This window comes from Vanessa cardui, chromosome 10, assembly GCF_905220365.1.
Source record: "Vanessa cardui chromosome 10, ilVanCard2.1, whole genome shotgun sequence".
NCBI lineage: Eukaryota > Metazoa > Arthropoda > Insecta > Lepidoptera > Nymphalidae > Vanessa > Vanessa cardui.
The window spans coordinates 1,694,405-1,713,286 of NC_061132.1; the positions used below are offsets into that span (position 1 = coordinate 1,694,405).

At 31.8% G+C, this 18,882-nt stretch overlaps 1 non-coding gene across 1 annotated transcript; it reads left to right on the top strand.

Annotated features, from left to right (window-relative positions):
• The first annotated feature begins 1,045 nt into the window (after window positions 1-1,045).
• Window positions 1,046-1,118, top strand: Trnam-cau. Its single transcript has one exon. It is a non-coding gene; the product is annotated as a tRNA-Met (tRNA).
• Window positions 1,119-18,882: the final 17,764 nt, after the last annotated feature.

An 18,882-nucleotide genomic window follows, 5' to 3' on the forward strand; every position in this document is an offset into this window, starting at 1 on the left:
TATATTACAGTAAAATTTCATGCAAATCAATAGGTTTTTCGTGAAAAAGTAACAAACATATTTCCACCTTACAGACTTTCGCGATTATTATATTATTAGGTTATGCTTATTTATTATTAATTATTAGGAATTATTGTTTTGTTGTAATGTCTCTTCCATATTTTTTAATTCGACACAAACAACCGATACCAACTCTATATAAAATTTCCCTCAGGGATTGGGGATTTTTTTTTCTTTACACAACTCTGTTTAACCCCCAAATGGCGGCTAATTTTAAGACGGAATGAATGATTAATTATTGACGGCTCGTTCAGAATCAGCTCCGGTGGGCTGTTTGTCTTTGATGTTAATTTTTTTTAATCCCTCAGACATGAATACTTGATCAAGGAGTTCTTTGTTCATTTCATCAATACGATATTCGAAATGGCCCTTAAAAATATCATTCAAAGTTGACTATTTTATATCATATTGTTTGAATAAGATTTTTATCTCAATCTTCCATTATATTACCGAGAAGCTGACATTTGTGGTTTCAACATCTATATTAATATTATAAATAGGTAAAATATGTTTTTTATACCATATAATTTACTTTATTAATTACTAGCGCCGCTCCGGCTTCGCATAGGTGCGATACTGATACTAAATATGTTTATATATTTATTTATGACATCACATTAGAAATTTCTAAATTTATCTGTGTTTCTTTACTATATTATCCATGTATTATATACAAAAACCTTACCTATTAAAAGAAACCGTATAAAAATCCATTGCGAAATTTTAAAGACCTAAGCATACATAGGAATAAATAGCGGTAAGCAACTTTGTTTTATACTATTTAAACTATGTAGTGATTATGATGATACGCGGTAGTCCATACTAATAGTATAAAGGAAAAGTAATTATGTTTGTCTGTCTGATAGTTGCTCTTTCACGACTATTTTAATATCTAACACCTGACGATCACACCTGACTTTTTTAATTTAAGTATATATACAATGATTTTTAAAAGTTGGTTCTGTATTTTGTTTGTTAACGCATCGCCTCGGTAGCGCAGTAGGCAGCGCGTAAGTCTCATAATCTTAAGGTCGTGAGTTCGATCCTCACCCGGGGCATATCTTTTATTATAGTTAAAAATGTTTACCGTAATTATTTTATTTTAACTAGACTAGATTTCAATACGAAAATGTTTATTATTGGCCTGTATATATCTACTATCATATACTCTGTTCTAATGTACGAAGAAAATAGGGATGTACTAAACACGTGTACATCGTAAGGCAAACATATAATACAAGGGACGGCCAGCTGATGTTAAGTGGTCATCACTGCCCATAGACATTGGCGCTGTAAGAAATAACAACTAATAACCATACTGTTATTTAGTTAGAATATATATATTTGGCAACATCACATATATTACTCTGATCCCAATGTAAGTAGCAAAAGCACATGTGTTATGGAAAATCAGAAGTAACGACGTTACCACAAACACCTAGACCCAAGACAACATAGAAAACTAATAATAATCTACATTGACTCGGCCGGGAATCGAAGCCGGGACCTCGGAGAGGCGTACCCATGAAAACCGGTGTACACACCACTCGACCACGGAGGTCGTTGAAATATAATGTCGGGGTGTCTTTCCAGATAGGTTTGTACAAAGCCCTGCCAAGTAGTAATTTCCTCCAACATCTACAGTCAACATGTTATCGGCATGAAAACCGATGTAGACACTACTCTACCACAGAGTTCATCAAAGTTAGTAAGGACGACAAGTTTCTGGACATCAATTTTATATGAGAATCATATAAAAAGTTAATACTGGAATAATATTATTAATGAAAGAATTTAAATAAAGGCTTATTTTTAAAAAGGTTTTTTATTTTTGTTTTATTTATATCACTATCGTCACTACATTTAGATATAGCGATTCCTCCCAATTATATGATCTTTTTTTTTACATATATATATACATAAGTATGTTATTGATAAGTACAGTTTAATAGTTCCATCTTAGTAACAAAAGGTAGGCGCGCTTGAAGAAGCAATGCGACCACGCTGACAATGACGATACTCACAATGAGTGTCGCGTGACACCATGACGATCAGCGTGACCTGCCTTATACAGGGGTGCTAAAACGTAATCCCATAGAAATTACTTTTTATCTATCATGTTCAATAAATAAACATGCAAATTATGTAAAGATGTTATTGAGAATTAAGAAGTTATTACAGTTATTTAAAATATATTTATTTATTATATAAGAGATTCGTTCGATCCCTTTGTATTATTTTAAATAATAGAAATTCAGGCTCATTCAACCCTAAGTATTGTGTTACTATTTAAGACGCCCTTGCGCGACCTACCATCAAGTAAATAGCTTCCAGAAATAACTCAGTGTACGAGTATGTAGCAGTGTGGAGCTGAGATGAGAGAGAGCCCGTAAATTTTACACTGCTGGGCTAAGGCCGCCTCTACCTTTGAGGAGAAGGTTTGGAACATAGTCCACCATGCTATTTCAATGCGGGTTGGTGGAATACACACGTGGCATAAACTCTTTGAAATTAGACACATGCAGGTTTCCTTACGATGTTTCCCCTCACTGCCGAGCACGAGATGTATTATAAAAACAAATTAAGCACATGAATATTCAGTGGTGCTTGTTTGGGTTTGAACCCACAACCATCGGTTAGGATGCAAGCGTTCTAACCACCGGGCCATTAAAACAAACGAAGTTTAAGTTTGAAAAATAGCATGCAATCGCATAATAGAACACCCTGTACGTTGAACGTAGGACCAGTAATCCCCGTCATTCAATACAAGTCGCATCCGCAACGCACCGCTGCCATCATTGTCTGTTTGTTGGCACAGGCTTTGTGTATTAATGAATGGGCTATTTACCTAAGTCTCGCCTATTGAGTTTCCGTCATGTAGGTCACTGCAACAATTGTTTTTAACTTCCTTGATTTCTTTTAAGTCTGCTCATTCCTAAAAACTCCAAGTTTTATAAGATATATATTTACTTGGTGGTAGGGCTATGTGCAAGCCCGTCTGGGTAGGTACCATACACTCATTAGTTATTCTACCGCCAAATAACAGTACTCAGTTTTGTTGTGTTCCAGTTTGAAGGGTGAGTGAGCCAGTGTAACTAGAGGCACAAGGGGCATAACATCTTAGCTCCCAAGGTTGGGAGTTAAAGCACATTGACGATGTTAGAAATAGTCAATATTCCTTATAGATTAATTATCGATGGGTGATGGTGACCACTTATCATCATATGCTCGTCCGCCAACCTATAACGAAAAAAAAAACACTTTCAATCAAATGAGCCCCCTGTTCGTCTGCCACATGCTATAAAAAAACATGAATCGTTTAGTTAATCAATTGGTTTAAGATCTCGTTTGAACAGACTTTTCGGTACTATTTGCGAATATTTCGTCCAGTATGTGAGTCTTTGTTTCAGTCAAATTGGAATAATTGAGAAGATTTTCTAAATATGACACAAAATTTAACAACGGTAGTCAATTTCAAGGACTGATGTGTTTTGAAATTCATGGTCACTCACATAGTGCGATAGGTTTAGGGGCTGCACCAAAGGGTCTTAAAAGTGTTATCTGAAGCACGATAAACCTGTGTACAGACAAGAGCGTCCATCTTGTATTCTATAAGATTGGAATATTAAACTGTCAAATTTGATTAATAAAGCTATTCAAATTCGCTCTTTCAACCAGAATACAACAATTCTAAGTATTTTTGTTTGGCGGTAGATGACATACCTACCCAGACAGGCTTACAAAAAATCCTACCACCAAGTGAATCAAAACTTTTCTTGCTCTATTTAAAGAATAGTACCAACAAAATTACGTCAACATAAGATAGTTGCATTTGAAAATTATAAATATACCAAATTTGTAAATTTAAAAAACATTTTCGTATTTCCAAATCTAAGGTCTTAATCATTGAAACTGAAGTCAGATTGATAACAACGTACATCCCTTACTACACTTACACAAAATTTTTCCTCTATCAATCACCCAATAAACAGCCCACATAATCGAAGGGGTTGAAATCTTGACCATGCTATAAATTTTTAACGCGAAATCGCCAGGGCATTGAAAGATTGAAAGGGTGAATCACTTAGACCAATTTATGGTATATCTCACCCACGGGAGGCCGAGTAACAATATTAGCCATACAAACCCTTCTTGAATTGATTGTGGGCGTTGTGGCCAATTTTTTTTCAAGATTGATGTTCTTATACCCTTTTTATTTAGTTGATTTGATACTCTAAGGCTTGGAGAAATGTTTATCTGTTATCTATTTATAGTCAGCATTGAAGAAGTAAACTCAAATAAACAAAATATTATATTGGAAATAATATAGGGTACCATATTGAACCAAAAAGAAAATCAATATCGGATCATTAATAGAAATTATTCTTTAAATATTTTAGTGCTAAGTCACTGGGGTGACTATTTGGTTGTTTGGTTACAGAAACATATAATATACCGTTATGTAGTTTTGCATATTTATATGTTTATAATATCTATATTATTTGTAAGTGCCTAACTCTGGCTAAGATATTACATAATCGACCAGCCAAATATGCAGGATGTAATAAGAACCCTTATTTTAATGAATATCGTAATTCATCAAAATTTTGTATCTTTTGAGGACATATATGAAAGACTTCATTCAGTATTGACATCTAAACACATTTATAAACAGCTTATTTAAACCGTGAATATAATAAATGCCATTTTTTAAATCTTCAAAAAAAAAAAACACGAATATATTTCGAATAAAAATATATTATTATCAAATAATAGCAAATGTAAATACTAAACAGAATTATCATAGTTTATAGTCCATAAATACAGAAAAAAACGTCAGAGAAATAGTTCCCCTTTACAATAAAAATGGTAAAATCGTAACAAATCACATTGAACACCATAACATAGAATGACCTGTCAAACATAAACTCACAAGAACAATATGCCTTATCTCATAGAATCACCTTATCAGTCCTTGCTAAGGACACAGAAGAAAACAGGAGCTGATAAAAATATTCTTCCAAAATGTCGAATAAATGGAATGGATGTACCTCACACCGATTTGTAATTTTGAAGGCATTTTAGCGAATTATTTTGGTAACAGTTAAGTTTTGTTTGCTATTTATATTTATTTAATTTTTAGAAAATAATAAAAACAATAATTAGTAAATCAATTTTTCCGCTAATAATCTGTATGAAAAGTAATGCTGTGCTTGAAAGTAAATTTTTACTACTGTCTTGTTATTTAATTGTTATTTGTTATCGATTTTGTAAAAAACCGATCATCGAAATGTCAATTTCAATTTGCCTGATGAACAATTTAGGCAGCAGGAGTGATATTCTTTAAGCTCCCGTGAAAACTGACTTACTTGATACTTGTACCCCTTAAAGGTTATAATCATTATCTTGTTAATATTGTTAATATGCTACAAATCTTCAGAAATTTCACTATAGTAGTCTGCGGTGAGTTTCGACCTTATCTTCCACTGATGAGAATCATACAGAAATTGATAAATATGAAAGGAGGTTGTAGTGAAACGAATGCGTGCCGGTGTGATAGGTTCCTTTGAAAGTGCGGCCGGGGGCAAGTGGGTTAAAATGGAACAGGGCGCAATAAAACATCCCTTCTGTCCATAAATATCCACGTTCGGAAGTTGGTCTGTTAGCGGTCTCGTGTTTTTTCCTCAGACCACTTTTATTTATCGAACCGTCCAGGGCTGTCCTGTTTTAGTTCTTTTTTTTAATTGAATTTTTAGCATGTTTGTTTTATCTGTGGGAGTAATTATTTTCGTTCAGCATACGGTTGACAGGATAAATGTGTTTTAATTTTTTTTTTACGATGTCAAATAATCGCGTCATTGATTATTATATTTACATATGAATTGTTTGAGATATTAGATAAAAAGATTTATGCTTTTGACAAAAAACAAAATAATATTCTCGACAGGAAAAGTTTGTCCAACTATTTTTATCAGAAGCGCTATTCTGAACAAACTTGTAACTCAAATGAGTTCCTATAGAAAAGTACTGCTTTCTAAATTTACTTTATCATCTTACAAAAACGATATAATACATGAATTGGTTTTTCCAAATATTCAAATAAAATTAATCTTATAACATATAATATAAATAAAAGTATTTTATAAAGTCAGTAACCTTATCGTAGCACCATCTATAATACCCAAAGGACCAGACGATTTATAAATCTGTTTCAAGCAATAGGGAAAAAATAGCCATTTAACCCTCTCCGCCCCTTCGTTCATGTTACAACTTTCTCAAATAAATGTTACTATAATTCTTCGGATCCTCGATATTCAGGAAATAGTGGTAAAAGAACCAACAACTACCGTTTTGACTGCCTTTTATTGTCAAAAAAAAGAAAAATTTAAAAAAAAGAATTCGTTTCAGAGATAAATTTGTTTAGGGCTTTGAATGATATTCGAAAATTGAAAAAAGAACGTCTACGTTCTATTTACTTTTAAATATTTATTTAAATGAACTGTAAATTAAAATTTAAAATGGGAACGTTTCAATCAACTAAACAGGGCAAAAATTTAAAATTTTAAAATAAGAACTGCAATTCCTATGAACGCATCCGAGCTCCAATAAAGACGCGTCAAACGGTTGAAGAATTTCCGCAATTTAAATTTTTGATTCCGCTCCCAGAAGCACCCCCTGTCACTTTCCAGCGCTGCAATTTCTACGACCCCCTTAATATCGTTAGACGGCACATTCACTTTAAGCGGGTGAAAGGTGAAAAACGGAAGTCATAAAGACTGAGAATTTGATTGAGTGAGGAATGAGTATACGGTTAAAGTAATTAAGGTCGTTTATTGGGAAAAATTGCTAATGTTACTGACGATGAGGCGATTAAACCGAGGCTTTCCATCTCGATTTTCTGATGTCACTCCTGAAGTGAATTAATTGCTGATCGATAGGAATAATTTAGCGATGAATTAAACGTTAAATTAAGCGATTTATTCGCCTTTGAAAGCATAGATCGTTGAGTCAAATTAATCGCTCGTGTGTTGACAACGAAATATTTGAAATTGAGAAATATTTTGTCGATTGTATAATAGTTTATTATATAGCTCAATGTGAGTCTTCACACTAGATGTATACTTGTATCCATTCCTATGGCAAAACGGCTACAAGAAAAACTTCTTGCAAGCAATTACTATCCAGTGCTTGTCCGATAAACATAGTCGAATCCAATTATAGATTCTTAAATGTGATATCACTTGTGGATACTATAACACTAGCTCTCCTTATCTTTAAATCAATATAGACATACAAAGTATTAATAGTTGGTGGTAAAATAGCCTGTTAAAAATTCTTCCCTGTAATTCTACCACATATGGAGCTATAAAATAAAAAAAATTAATTCAAGTTAGCTAGTAAAAGCACTTTTTAAATCATGTTACAGTATAGTAAAGTTACCGTTTCAGAAAGTAATACCAAATCAAGAAACTCAGCTGTTACTTTTTTCTATCTATTTTTTTACATAGAAATCAACAAATACTAAAATCTACGCGTTATATATATTTTTACTTTTATGAATATTATATAATTATTACTTATCATGAATATAATATTGTATTGAGTTACATATAACTGTATGTATGAGGCATACCTCATTTAGTAATGGTTAGTAATGATATTTTATTTAAAGTCAACTTCAAAATATAAAATGGTCAAATATTTATTCTAATTATATTTTTAAAATATTTTTTTTTAGTCTATCAACTAACCACAGTCAATATGACTGTGATATGCTTCAAAAGTTCTCCAAATATCTTTGGAGCCAATGGACCAATATTGGTTATAACACATTAACACCAAAACACTCATATTGCGCTCAGCGATTTAAAAAAACTTGCATAAGTTGGATGAAAATTGGTCACATGCTTAACTCTTTTCGCAAAGGGAAATTAGGCATACACGAGCGGGACAAAAACTACTACACAATTACAACCACAAGAACGAACAGTACGTACGTACGGTATCGCACACATTTACATTATGTTTAAATAATATTCCTTTGTACTGCATAATGAAATCATGCGAAATAATTCATTCGTACCTACAGTACTAAATTAATTTGTTTCAGTCTTACAAAATGTCCATCGCTAATGACGCTAGAAAAGTCCCGCGCATTATAAAAACCTCATCCTTTACAAAAGGAAACCTGTGCTTTTATAAAATTAAAAACGCAACTCAAGTAATGATATTAAAATTCAACGCTCACACAGCAAGCAAACATAATATTTGTTTTAAGCCGAGTCGAGGTGCCCTCGTAAACTTATTAAAATATTTCCAGTTATTTAATTAGTTCTGTGCCATTTGTCCCCCGGACCAGCTCAGGTGCGCTTTGGGTTCGGTGATTTTTTTTTAATTGCACCCGGAGCGATTGAAAGATAAATTATAGTTAATAGTTCGATTTTTAAATTTTTAAGATAACCCTTCAAATTATAGCGGTGTTCGTATATACGCAGAAGGTTTTAGGCTGTAGAAGGGATGAGACATGGGAAGTACGAAGCAACGACAACAGCAGTACTGGTTGTTAGTATTAGATTAGCGATGAGATGTTCTTTTGTTTTTATTGGTGATGTGTGTGAAAGACTTTGGTAATGTAAGAAATATCAACCATTTATGTTTTTTCCCTGTACTAACACTGGCTCACTCACCCTTCACCTCTGATTGATATTATTTCAAAGTTATAATTATTCCAATCGTCAACGAATTACATATATCACTTTTTGTCGTTTGACGACCGAGTTCTGGAGTGAGTTTTGAGTGCTTATTGAGTTTTTCAACTGTTTTGAGTTTATTTTTGTAATTTATAACAAGTAAATTTGAGCCACTCTTGTTAAATTTAGACGAGAAGGTAGATTGAAAGCGTATTCCAATCAAGGGCATTAACTAGACGTTACCAATAAATGGTCGGTATCTTAAGGGCTGGATAAAAGGTATTGTTATAGATGTAATGCAAGAATCAAAAATGGTTGTAAGATCTTTCAACGGCAAACGTATTGCCAAGTACAAATACAAGCAGACCAGCCATAAAAGTATACCAAAGGTTTTACCACAATTCACTTAATGGGGTTACAAAGTACGACAGTTACTAAATCTAAATAAATAATTAGTAATTGTGTACTAAAAGTTTTAGATCCTGAAATTAACGTAATTGAATTTTCATTGAAGTAATTATAATTTTATAATATTTTTATTGTAATTAAGTTTGTTTTTACAAACATTTACATAAAAATTCCTCCTTAATTGTTTTCTCTGTACGAGAGTGCATATTTCTCTTGAAGGCGTGAACTATGCTGGCTTAATGGATAGTTTATTTAAAAGAATAACATTCTTAAATTAAAATATGTTCAAATATAACATTATGCTTAAAATTTTATACAAGGAAGGACTTAGATAATTCACGCCCGTTACGTAATTCTCTTTTTAAAATATAATTGTATACGAATAGTAAAATGTGTTCTTAAAAAAAAAAAAACTTCCAATTATTTCACACACACTTGTAAAATACGAGAAATTTACAAGGCGTAATCTGGTCTAGATTTAAATGCACTAAATATATTTTCAATCATAATCTGAAAAAATATCATTATTCACCACGCTGTTCCATTGCACTTGACAATTTCATTGTAAGCACGAAATTATTTACATATCTTAAATACTAATATTGTCAGACGATTTTTGTGTCAGTGATTATGGAACGATTTACTTTCCGAACCGGTGGTAGCTTCACTTAATTGTTAAATGACGATTCAAAAGTGCTTGTAAAAGCCCACTTGAATAAAGTATACTTTGATTTTGATTTTTGATTTTGATAGCTACATATAAGATGGTTATGGTCTTGTTTTAAAGAGCTCCAGTAGATGTGCAGAAAATCTCCAGTAGATGTGCAAAAAAGAAAAAAAAATAAAGAGGATTCTTAATTGTTACTATTTTAAGAATTAATTTTAGAGAACGGAATAAAGTTACTGGCTGGGTAGAGAGCGGCGCTATAAATAATAAATAAATAAATATGAGACGACATCACATACATTACTCTGATCCCAATGTAAGTAGCTAAAACACTTGTGTTATAGAAAATCAGAAGTAACGACGGTCCGCAATCATCCAGACCCAAGACAACATAGAAAACTAATGATAATCTACATCGACTTAGCCGGGAATCGAACCCAGGACCTCGGAGTGACGTACTTACCCATGCAAACCGGTGTACACACCACTCGACCACGGGGGTCGTCAAAATGTCGCTATGGTTGTATATAAAAAAATGTTAAACGTGCGACCACACGCTGTCAGTTTTACAATGACATTAAACCAAAACAAAACCTGTCATAGCTCTCGAAACTTCTGTTGAATAAACGCGATATTTCGTCTATAACCCACCAGTTACAAATTAAGCACAAGAAAATATTCAAATCTTTTAAAGCTATCTTTATTTTTAATTTTTTTTTTTTTTTGTAATCAAGTATTATTCGAAGTTCGTTTGACAAATCAAAAAAACAAAATTTATTTGCTTGTCAGCATTTGATTTTGGAACACATGAAACCGTTCTGGGCGTTCTTCTCAAGAGAGGCGAAAGAGGCTGTATTTATCGATAATGATTCTTGAAATGCACTTAATAACGAATATTTATTTCCACACATATAAGTTATTATAATATGTAAAAGTGATATATTATACAAAATAAAGTTTGGCTAATAATTTAATTATTACAAAATTTAGAATAAATAATACTCGATAGGCTATTATATGTATATAGACTATTTTATATACAAAATAATTATATCGCGTTAAAGCTTTTCAACTCAACGGGAATTAGTAAAATACTCAATATAATTTTTTTATTGGTTATATTTTAATAATCATTATTCTACACATGATTATTTTTCCAATCCAATATTTTTGTTCTCCAAAGGATTAATATCATAAACATCAAAGCTAAGTAATACAGTAAGAAAGGTTTTTATGGTCAGCCTGCCTACCTTTCATTTACTAGTGTTTGGTTCCCCACCATAAATCCAATTGAACAAATAGACTCCTATTACGGCTTCGAGAAGAGATGTAAAGATCTCCTGACTCTATTCTGCTCTATCAGAACTAAACCCTTAACTATCAAAAGTCATTGGAATATTTAAATGGTATTTAATGTTAGGTATGTTATAATTGACATTACATCGTATAACTATTCAAATGTGAAACTAATTTACTAATCAATAAAGTACAAATTGCAATGTTCAATTTCCATTGGCATTTTTGTATATTAAAATTGATATTACATCATATATCTGTTCAGATTGCTGTTCAAATGTGAAACTAATTTACTAATCAATAAAGTACAAATTGCAATGTTCAATTTCAATTGGCATTTTTTAATCTTTCATCGTTAGCGTCTTAAGACAGATGTCGCGTATGGTTGCTCAGATTGTTGTTCAAAAGTGAAAATTTCTGAAAGAATCGCGTATTAAATGCCCATCAAAGATTTCGTCGGCGGCAGATTGGGCGCAAACATAAATAATGAGCTTAAAATTTAAAATTATAATGGGATTGTATCCGGTGACACAAATGTGTGGAGTTTGTTACTAACGACTTCTGCGGGAGATGCTTTACGGGGGAACAGACGCGGGGTGGAGTCGTTGTTAAGCATATCTTCATGAAAACTATTGCCTTTTATGATCATATGATATTGCAGATATTTACTATACCTACTCTTCATAGCACGTATGTGTGTTCTATTCTAAATTTGAAATTTTTCATTCGAGCAATTTTATTATATTTCTTAAATCCATTTCATATTTTGAATGATGATTATATATTTTTTAAATTGTCACAAGAAATCAAAAACAAAAAACGGTAATATTTTTTTGCAAACGACTCCACGATTTTCACTATTCTATAGTTTCACCTGCCATCTCGCGGCAACTAATTGTGAGTGCGCATAAAGTATGGCGACTGGTGGCCTTATAACGCGATTGCATCACGGCTCGTGTGAAACCACCCTAATGTAGCGCGCTCGCACATAGAGACCTGAATGATAAAATTAATACTCAGAAACTACCAAGACTTAGTTAGGGAAGATTATGTATGTGCAGATATCATAAACGCCTGCGTTTATATCACTAGCAATTGTATTTTACAAAACCACACTAACACATACATACAAGCCAACACACACAAATAAAATATGTCTTAATACCCATAATGATGATAGATGTACGAAACATCTATAAGACGACAAAATTGAATATGCTATTGTAATATTACATCCTCATATGTAATGAAATTTTCATTTTAACTTAGTAGCGTAATATGAACGCAGACTGCATCGATATAAATCCGTGCAAGTTTAAAACACAGCTAAGCAAGAAGTATGGTATCGTTGTTGTTGAATCACACTTGCAAGAAGCGCTGTACGAAAAAGTAATATACATCTTTTTTAATTTACCGACTTATACCTCGCTCCTGTAATCATGTTTTATGTGCAAGGAATCTTTTAACGTCTTGTTATTTAGTTCCGCGTTCTATTTTTGAAATTCGATTATCGAATTTATAACATTTAAGTTTTATATAAATGTTATTTTCGTACGTTAATTCAGAAAAGATTCGATTTTTAAATGTTGTTGCTTATTAAATTATCATTTATTTAATTATTAAAATTAAAAATTTACTTAAAGAGAAAATTAATAGTATCCTAATTATTATTCTAGATTTGAATTCTAAAACAATAAGATAAAAGCAATTTATTTAATTTGCGTTTTTTAATTTAATAATTATTTCACTATGTTATAATTAATCTTTTCTATATGTTTCATATCCATTATTATTAAATATTTTATCTGTATGTCTGTATAATCTATGCAGACTACATGATAGATAAATTTCATTAGAAGTTGTTTAAAATAACTTTATTTATAAGTAAAGTTTTCATTTCAGCAATGAATATTAGAACGTAAAGTTCATTGATTCAAGTTTTTTAATCAAATAAGTGTAAAAATATCGTAAAAATATATAATTGAATTTATATTCTTTATAATATTGTATATTAAAATTATAACTTTTATATGACACTGAACAAAATTGTTTTGGTTTTCTATATTTTTGTTAATTAATGGAATAGGAGATTTACTTGGTGGTAGAGTCTTGAGGCCCATTTTGTTACCACCCATTCCTCATTTATTCCTATGATTGGTGGCGTATTGATGTGATCTCCATTTATCACCAACTGTGTTGACCATTTTTCTCCACTGGTCCGATTGTCTCTCTGGCTACCCATTATGTTTAACTGAAAACACTTTTAATACATAAAACTTATTTTAGAAGATGAAGCGCGTTTATGACATTTCAAAACATAATACGTAGCATACAACGTCTTTTGAAGTTTTCCGTGTCATAAAAAAGAAAAAAGTATAGTACGACACAACTTAGATGTCGCATCGGCAGAATTCGTAAAACCGATCACACACGAATTAAGTACGCTATCCCCAATTATCAATACTTATTTCTCACGCGAATATGATCTTTGCATAAACGTAGTAACTTGTAATATCATATGACCTAATATATATTCATCAATTTGACAATAATATATTCGTCAATTTGACGCATCGATTTATAGGCACTTGCTTTCTCTGACGCGTGAATCTATAGCGTCGAATAGCGACGAGTGGCGCGATAGGGAGCTATTTCTATTGGTTGTTGTTATTTAAATCGGCAGTAATCGGTTTTATTTTCAATCCATTGCATTTTCCAATGCTACATCTAATTTGTGTCTTAGTATAATTTGTATTTAATGGGCGTTCTATTACTTGATTGTCTTTTGTTTATTAAATTGAGCACATAAATCATATATAATAGCATTTTCTTTTTTTTGTTTTTGTTTGTAGTGTGCTATAAAGAATAATTCATTCATTCATTCATTCATAAATATTTAATATAAATATTTTGTGTGAGTAAAATTAATTATTTAATTATTTAAGCACTATAACGGTATGTAAATTTGTATTACAATACTATGGATACAGAGTAATATTTATCTGGTAACAGATCATATGATGTGTATAGCAAAGATTTCCAATAAAATTGCCCAACGCCTATAGTAAATTGCTTGTAGTAAATTATCACTTCTTATATTTAAAACTAGTCACAATAAATTAATCCCTTTGCCTGTCATTCTATTTTGCTATATAAAAATATATCATTAGTAAAATTCGATTGGTATTCCATTTTTAAAAGAAAAAAAGCAAACCAATAATCATTACATAGTATAAAACAAAGTCGCTTACTGGCTGTCCCTAAATCCGCTTACGTTATAAAATATCACAACTATTTTGATTTGTTTTTTTAATAGAAAGAGTGATTCGAGAGAAAGGTTTGTGTATTTAATACATGGACAATATAGTAAAGAAACATTGACAATTTTAGAAGTTTCTAATTATATGTCATAAATTAATAAATTCCGTAGAATATTTTGTATCAAGATTGTCAGAATTAAACATACACAACATAAAACCTCTTTTGTAAATGTTAAAGTTTTCTTAATATAAAATTGGAATGTCAAGTCTATAAGTGACCTCTAGATGGCATTATAAGTATAAAAAAGATTTTTATTTCGTCTATAAGGAGCCTGCTGGAGTTTATTCGAACATTGGAAACAAACCCGGGGCTGGTCGTTAGTATAGAATAAGAAATACGTAATAATTATGCGTTAAATGTTTCCGTATTGCTTTGTATGTGTGTTAGTAAATTATTATTACGATTTCATTGTCTTTTACAAATAACAGAAGCGTACAAAAATAGTGATTTAGTTTCAAATTATCCCATTAGTTGGTCGCATGGCAGCGAGAGGCAATAACTGCTAACTGGACGATGAATTGTGTCCACTGCATCGCTCCATTAGCGATTATTGTCCAACTTACGCGGCCTAGCCGGGTGAAATCCGATGTAGGTATCCCTGGAAGCGACATTTTAGGTATATTTTTAAGCAATTTTGAGGTAGTTATTGCAATCTCATTATTTGTGTCTAAATTATATCAGAAAAGAAGTAATTTTATGATATGTTAAACTTATAATTATTACAGGATCGTTAATTATGTGACTTTTTTCTAATTTTCGGCGACGAATAAACAACTTCTCAATGACTAGTCAGTTGCAAGTGCACAGAACAAACATTTGTCACAGGACATTTTGTGCGCAATTTTTTGGGCAAATAAATAAATGTATTAAGTAAACTGAATAATACCTAATATTATCAGCTTACTTGTATTCTAACAGGAATCTGACAGAAGATGAAAGAAATTAGGCAATTGCAATTGAGCTGAAAATTTAAAACCGGTTAAAACCAGTAAGGTACTTAATCTCACAATCGAACTAACTCAAAAAAAGTACTAAAAATTTTTCTTCCATTACATTTATTTTTATTAATAGATTAATATTTTGTTTTAACGACATTCCGTAGACATATCTAGCATTTATACGTCATTGAAACTGGACACAAGACCAGCCAAATACAACAATTTATACTTATTTACGCCGCTCATTATTTATTGTTTTCGTATCGACTCCTTTATAAAGTGCTGCCAAGTCACTCCTATTAGTTTGGCAGTATTCCCTTCCTGCTTGCTTTATATCTGCGATTCGCTCTTGAAACTTGGTTATGAGTTTCGGAGTGCCAATAAAACTTTTATTTTTAAATCCATTTTAAAATATACAATGTAATGGCTGAAATGTTTTTATATAAATGTTTAGATTGATATTTCGTTGCATGTGTATTGTAGAAATGTTTTTAGTTTTTTTTTTTTAAAGATCTTCTGGCACTTTAATTGAATTCAATAAATACTTTTCTGAATATTTCTCTATTATTGCAATAGGAAAAGCGTTCTATTTTTGTTTTTTTTTTTATTATTTACTGTTATGAATAGTTTTTATTTCTTTTTTTGATTTGATTTTTGATGGTAAGTGGTCACCATCACCCATAAACAATGACGCTATAAGAAATATTAACTATTCCTTACATCGTCAATGTGCCACCAGCCTTGGGAACTAAGATGTTATGTCCCTTGTGCCTGTAGTTACGCTGGCTCACTCACCCTTCAAACCGGAACACAACAATACTGAGTACTCTTATTTAGCGGTAGAATAACTGATGAGTGGGTAGTACCTACCCAGACGGGCTTGCACAAAGCCCTACCACCAAGAATTCTTTAATAATATTAATCTAAATAAGACTTGGATTAGTTTACGTTTAATTATAGACTGTCTGGGTACATAATAATTCATAAGATATTTAACATATACTACCAGCAGAAATACTTATAGTAGTAGTAGTAGTAGTATTGTAACTATAGATACAAGGGATGTAATCTAAGTTGCCAAGGTTTGTAAAGCATTGACGATATAAGGAAAGGTTAAAAATGTTTACAGTTGAAGTGTTTATGTGTGGGCAGCATTTGGCCATCTTCTCTTCGAGATTTCCGTGGCGTGAACGCATGCATTCTAACACATGGTTGCGGGTTCAAATCCATTCAAGCACCACTGCATGTTTAAAACCTCAATTTGGGTTTATAATTTATTTCATGATCGGAGGTGAGGAAAATTCTGCGACATGACCATGAACCTTTATTGGAGCAGCGTGTTGAAATAAGCTCCAAGCTTTCTTCTCAAATGGCAAATAGGCCCAATAGTGGGATCTTTATAAGCAGTTTACATTTTTACTTTACTAGATCGATAAAGTCATATATCCGTACAACTATGACTCCAATTACGACGTTTACGAAACAGTTCGATATTATTTAGTGTATCGAAATAAACCATTCATTCGCTACACGTATCGGAATTAATAATGGCGCCACATGTCCGAATCATTTCGGTTGAGTGGAACGATACACCCGTCCGAGTGCACGATCGGTCGACCGGCTAATCGCCTGTAGTCTATACATGATGAACTAATTCTTATCAGTACTACTGATTCAGTAGTCATTTTCGCCTTTATAATATAATCTACAGTTAATCTATCATTGGAAATGTCTATGTGTTAAAATAAATACAATAATTTTTTTGTTATATATGTAAAGTTACACACACGATAGCGCACTATATGATAATAGGCGTGTATATGTGTGTGTGTATTACAAGATGACTTGGTGTGCGTAAGGCACAGTAAAAGTAGAGTCAGCAAAAAAAACTAATTGAAATATAATAGTTACCCTTATTTTGTTTTTTTTTTTAAGATGGTGGATTTGGTTTGATTTTATTCACAAATGTATGATGCTTATAATGAATATAAAAACAGTGTTGATCTAAATGTCACGTCCATTGCGTCCATGAAAAATAAGGTACTGGGCAACAAAAATGATGTCTAAGTTGATACATTTTGTATCGTACATATATTTATTACATAGTTTTTTTATTTCCTTTAAATTAAGAGCTGAGATGTCCCAGTGGTTAGAACGCGTGTATCTTAACCGATGATTGCGGGTTTAAAGCCAGGCAAGCACCACTATAAATATGTGCTTAATTTGTGTTTATAATTCATCTCGTGCTCGGCGGTGAAGGAAAACATCGTGAGGAAACCTGCATGTGTCTAATTTCATCGAAATTCTGGCACATGTGCATTCCACCAACCCGCATTGTAACAGCGTTCTGGAATATGTTCCAAACCCTCTCCTTAATGGAAGAGGCCTTATCCCAGCAGTGGGAAATTTACAGGCTGTTACTTTACTTTACAAATTAGGTTAAGATGTTGAGTGTTTTCTTTTAGTGCATGCTGTGTTCTTCTTTAAGTAATTGTGACACTTAGAGTATACTTTTACTTTTGTTATATTTTATTATTACAATCAGTATACACATTTTTGAAGAACCAAATAAAATAAATAAATAAATAAATGCTGCATACATAAATATACATATACTATATTGTTTTCCAACAATAAAGAGCAATAACATTTATTTATTTTATTTATTTAAATACTTTATTGTACACCACAAATTAAACAGATAAGCCTTATAGTAAGTATACAAAAAGAAAAGATGGTACATCCGGCGACATTATTGATACAACATTATTGATGTGCAATTTATTTTACTAACCTGAGAGAGGTATATACAAGAGGTAGTCTGTCTATCTGTCTTGTTCTAACTAATCTTTACCTGTCAAAAGGCTGAGGGGTAACTTAGTCTAGAACATAAACTTTTTGCTAATCAATTATAAAATAAAATATTAATATAATTGTTATTTATCAATTCATATTTCATTCGACTGAAAATACTTTTATTTAAGCTTACATAAAGGGAAATTTTCAAAATACCATCCGATCATTTACCATAGGATGACATTAGCGGTAGGAGAATCATCAATCCCGACTATCTGTAGCAACCTGTATCTCGCCTGTGACCCGGTTAACCAGGATAAGGGTGGTGGTAGACCGCGAGCGAACCTATGATGTCATGTAACTCTTATTACTTTCTTTTAATATTTTTATCCTAATATTATTTAACAGAAGCTCAGTCAGCTCACACTTCATTTAATTTCAATAAATGTTGATAACAATGTTCGTAAAATAATACTGAGACGGTAGATATGTAACTCTTATAACAATCATTTTTTCAAGATTGACATACTATTCTATAAATAAATCATTATTAATATTATTTGATTAACTAAGAAATTTACTATTATTATTTTTTCAAGTAACTGACACAGAATTCTTTTTTTTAAATATATTTTCAATAAGCATAAGGTAAGTTAAGTTTTAAATGTGAACTACTGAGTTTCTTGCCGGTTCTTCTCGGTAGAAT